A 5,639-nucleotide genomic window follows, 5' to 3' on the forward strand; every position below is an offset into this window, starting at 1 on the left:
CCCATTATTTATGAAATGATTCATTATTATTTGGCAATTTTATCGAGGGAAAGTGGAAAATTATTCCAGGGATATGCAGAGAGAGAGAAGAATTTTGGAACGCACGCCTTATAGCTTTCGAGACGTGTCTGTTTGCGCGCTCAGATGCACTTTAAAAAGAGACAGCGGAGAGGTGGGGGTGAGAATAATCAAATGCTCACCACGACGGCCCACTTTTGAATAAAGATCCTTTCTTTTGGCTTCCTTGGAGGTGATTATCCATCCCCACCGCCACACCACCGCCCACTTAAATACGGAACATCTACCCCGTGCTTAATTAAATTTAATGAGCCAAAATAAAACAGGTGCGGCACCGAAAAGGGGGGACGGGTGGGGATGGGACACGAGAGCACACGCCCGCTTGAAAGTAAATGGCTGAAGGGAGCAGCTTGTCTGGGACAATTTGTCAACGAAAGAAACTGTTATTTTAAACTTTAGCATAAAAGTATTCGACATAAGAATAACCTGACAAGCACCTGACATAAGAAGAACCTGACAAGATGGGCTAGTACAGTTTGAACTTCCTCTCCTTATCATGAGACGAATGAAGCCTGGCCACCTCTTTTCTGCCGTTCTTGTGACATTCTTTCATCCCCTAAATCCCTCTTAGCTGCTCCAGATTTGAAGCCATGGTTTCCCCTCTTATCTGGATATCACTCTTGCCACAGATCTGATCTGGCACCCCGGTTGCCCATTTGAGTGCTGAGGTGATGGGGGGGCTGGGCTCTATCCAGTTCCCAGGGGTCACTTTAGGTTGCTGCTGGCACACACTCTCCCTTTGGGTCCCCGGGCACTGCCCTCCACGGCTATTTAACTTAGGCTGAAGGAAGGACCAGGCAGCTGGTCACCATAGAGGTGCCTGCCACTGAATGCCTGACTGGCCGTTTCGGTAGAACGTGTTAGGTTTTATAAGGTTTTATAAGATTCCCTTGTAAACGCAGGTTTAGCACTCTGTGGAAGAGCTCTAGGTCTGTGCTGTCCAGGTTGACCTAGACAGAAAAACCAGGTTCTGACAACTGTGTGCTGCTAATTGTGCCACCAGCAGGTACATCATCGGCTTCTGCTGACAGGGGTTTGGCCTGGCTATCCTTTTTACTATTTTTATTATTTAACTTTAATATTTCTGAGGACTTGTGCAAGAGTGCTACAAATATCATTCTAACTAAGCAACAACTTTCCTGCGGTTGAAGTTTCTCCAAAGGGGGACAGCAGCAATACTTGGCATTCTCCATTCCAGCTTGGGTGCCACTAGATGCCACGGTGATCACTGTTATTACAGGCAGACCAATCACAATTGCATGATTCCAGATGTTTGGTCTAGCATCTGTATTTTCCATGCTCATTCCAGTTTTGAGGTCAGAAATGATTACTAATGATTCCCTCTCACTTCATCCCAGATCTCTTCTGTGCTTCTCAACTGAGAGCTGGGCTGATTTTCAACCTCTGCACGATATTCCTACATTGCCTGATGGATCACCAGTGCAAAGGAGGAGTTGCACTGAGAGGCAGCTTCGGAGCACTCCCTCCTGCTTCACCCAATTCCCTCTTAACTTTAATCAATCAATTCATTTCACCACTGAACTGGCCCTGAACAACTCCAGGCAGCTTATAAGGTAATAAACAATTAAAGCAGAACAGAAACTTGAGAGGTGGCTAATCCCACCATTCCACGCTGTTCAGATGTATCCCACCCCACTGCACCCCACCTTAGTGAAAGAGCTTGCTGCTTGTCTCCCCACTGACTGATGAAGCTTGGGGATCCTTCCACTTATCCCTTCTGTAACTTGGCTCCATTAAATCAGAAAGGGCATCACCATTCATTGGCCCTTTTGTGGTAGAATTCAGGTTGTCAATGGGGGCAGCCCAGCTCATGCCAGGATACTTTCTTGATCAGCTCAGTGACTGCTAGGCATCCCTTTCACTTGCCTGGGGAGGATGGTGAGTAAGGAAATTGGGGGGTGGGATTTTTTTCCCCCCTTTCCAAACAAAATCTTTATGGTGTGATAATGATAAATAATAGCACCAAACAGTTCTGATGAAGAGATTTTGACTCCAAACATATTAAATATTGTCCTCGTTCACATGTCATGGGAAGTCATGGCTCAGTTAATCATGATAGATTGAGTAACCTACTGGTCCAGACATTTCCCAGCTACAAATCTTAGCATACTATAAATTTCCAAACCACTATGGCTATGTTCATGTGAAACCATAATCACATAATTTATATCATAGCCTCAAGTGGTATGGAAAGCCAGTCCCCCCATCATCTGAGCCTGCTTGCTGAGGTTGTTGGAAGGGCAGCCTGCTGGTTTCAAAAGGCCCTGGGGGGGGGATGTTTAGATCACCCCCAAACAGGCTTCCTGTTTCTTCATTGTAGTTTTACACCCGGAAGGACTGGATTCTCCTCTTGCCTCTAATCGGAGGGAAGGAGGACAGGAGTCCTTGTGCAGCCTGGTTATGAGAGTGAGGCTTGAATGGGGTGCATAAATAAATACCAATCCATTAAGCATTTGATCTCATAACATGCTGACTCACTCTGCTAGAATAAAACGAAATATAATGTAAGATTTTATAAATAAATAACAAAACAATAACTGATTAATCGCAACAACGATGTCTCCTGCCTTTCTCTTGAGGTAAGACTCCTCCTGGTTTACAGACCTTGTAGGTTACACCCAATTCTCCAGATACGCCGCCAACGAATAAGACTTGAATTCATTGTCTCTTTGATCCTAACCCGAGTTTCCCAAAGTTTCCTCCAGATCTGATGAACCTTTGGAAACTTCCCACAGAATGCAATTGATTGGAGAGATTTGTTCCAGAATTCCCAGCTAACACGTGCGATCCTCAGTTACTTCCAGCACCCTTGCAATCGATTAAAACAGTTTAATAAAAGAGTCTCCGGGGCCTGTTTGGGTACGTGGGGGCGGAATATGCTTAGACGACGGAAAGCAAGGGGGGTTTATTCCATGTATGGGGAATAAAGTTTCGGTGGGCATGGGAACCCGAAGTTAACCTTCCAACAGCAGTACATTGAGCGTCCAAAAGGTGCAGAGACAAGCCTGGAGAGAGAGTTCCGGTGCCCGTGCGCGCCCGCGGCGATCCCTCAGCCTAAGAGAGGGAGCGATCAGCCGGGGAATGCAATGCAAGGAACAAACGGCAAGGAAACGGTAGGGCTTGCTGGCCCTCCCGATCCAAATGCCAGGGCAGAAGAAATGATGAGTGGCGGGGTTAAATATCCACCGCCCCCCTTTGCCCAGGTGCCAAGATCTGGGGGGTGAGGATTTTCCCTAGAGGAGCTTCTCACGACGCCGGAGGGAAGCGGCTGGAAGTATCAGTTCCCGGGCAGTCACGACTGTCTGGGGGGCTGTGCTTTAAGCCAGATTCAGGAAACACGAGCGCCACTTCCTTTAGCTACCAGAGGCAGGAAATGGGAAAGACAGAACTCGTCTGCCCGGGCGGGCGAGAGTAACGGGGATCACGCTTCTCGTCCGTCTCCTCCCGTCTCTTCCATCCTGCCCTTCGCCTGATAAACAGACCTCTCTCCGAGCGAGGGTCAGGATCGCATTTAGCTGTGGAAGGAGTTATGCTGAAATCATGGGCAGAGTTCCCCAGTCTGGTCACTGAGCAGTCCCAGCCAGGGATCATATACCTGGAGTCAAGGCAGGATAGGACAACCTGGGAGAGGAGTTGAAGTCCACACACTTTAAAGTTGCTAAGATTGAGAAACACTGTTCTAGATGTTTTGGACTACAGACCTCTACAATTGGCTCTATTGTTTGGTCTGAAGGGAACTTTAAACATCTGAAGGACACCAAGTTGCCTAATCCTGGATCAAGACTTTGCAGACTCCAGTAGGACGTAATAGCCTTGAGCCACACACCGTATTTTGCACAAGAGGGGGTTTCGGGTCCTGAAAGCTTTGTGTGAAGACCATTTCCTTGTATTTCTTGATGCATGGCAGGAAACATGGAATGGAGCAAGAGGGCAGAGGCCATTCTCCCATTTTTTAGTTAAAATGTTATCCATCTCATTTTTGCACCAAACAGTATCATCACAGAATTGGCTCCGTCGCATAGGATGTGGTTCCCAACTAAATCATCTTGTCGTGATTTGTGTGTGCCACTTATAATATGCAATTAATTGGTTTTCTCCTCTGGCTTTGCTGCCAACCCACGTCAGCATATCATCAGCCAGCAAGAAAAACATTCCGTGACTGAGGCACAGGAGCACTAATGGGGTGGGTTTCGTGCCATTATGGAATTCTAGGACTCTGCTCTTCTGGCAGTCTGCCCCTCCTCCACACCCCTTGGGCATCTGATAGTGTCAAAATAATGTGAAACATACAGGAAGACGGCTCTTGATAAAAACATTGTGTCTGGGGAAAAAACAAACACTGAACAACATCAGATTCTAATGCGGACAGTAGAGATACACATGGGAAACACCCAGAAATAATCTCAGAAAGGAGGGAGACAGACCTTGCCCCAAAAGTGCAGTTACACAGGTCCTCTTATAGTTGCCACACTGAAACCATTTAAACGCTCTTGCAGGGAGAGGGAGTGTTTGAAATCAACAAATACAAGAAAACTGGCAAAGCATCAGTGAAAGTCGTTATTCCATATTATGTTCTTGCCACTGCAATATAGGAAAGTGCTACTGTTGTGTCTAAAGTTAAAGTCTCTCCACTGATTCCATTCCAGAGTTGTGCAAAGACAAAGTTGTATAAATACAATTTGTTTCCAAAATAAAAGATTGGAGGTCTCCTCTCTTCCAACTCTGGTTCGAAGCCTAGAGTTGATTTCAAAAAAAGTGTGTGACTGTCTCTGTGTATGTGATAAATGCATGAAAGGAATCAAGAAACAGAACTAATGGAGAAGCCAATTGCTGGGAAATAATTTGGCTGCAACAGAAGCTGCCTATTGTCTAGAGGGAAAAGAACATGTCCTCCCTCCCAAAACACTTGAACATACTTAAACTTCTAGTACAAATGCATACCAAGACATGTCAAAAGCCTCATAAATTCCAGCAAAATGGACGTGGGCAGACTAAAGCCACATAGGATGAAGAGAGCACTCCCTCCTTCTGTCACTTTCATAAGTATTATGATTGGAATCACATGAGAATATTTTAGGCTGATCACTATATTTAACTATCAACCATGCAAATGCCTCTACACATGAGTAAGCAGCATATGCTAGTGATAGCATAGTGGGAGCCATAGACTGTGATAACATATGCATAATGCTAGTATGCATGATCTCTTTAGCATGTGCCAATCTATTCCTCCTTGCATTATGTTACCATTTTATAATTTGACAGGATGTTAAGTGTACCCTGAATTTAAGGTATCTGCTCCTAAGGAGATGTGAATGTAAAGCAGGCTGCTTTCCCAAACCAGGGAGATTTTATTCAGTTTGGTTTATAATCCTGAAATTTTCCCCTCTTCAGGAGTAAGGAAAGGCAACGATGAGAGCTTATCTTTGGTTATTCAAATCCCTTGCTCACTCATCTTCCTTAAGCGTATTTAATATAACTGTGAAGCCTAACAGAATGGTTTATAAAGAGACATGAAGTAAACCAGGTTAGATTTAAGT

This window comes from Candoia aspera, chromosome 3 (assembly GCF_035149785.1).
Source record: "Candoia aspera isolate rCanAsp1 chromosome 3, rCanAsp1.hap2, whole genome shotgun sequence".
NCBI classification, from domain to species: Eukaryota; Metazoa; Chordata; class Lepidosauria; order Squamata; family Boidae; genus Candoia; species Candoia aspera.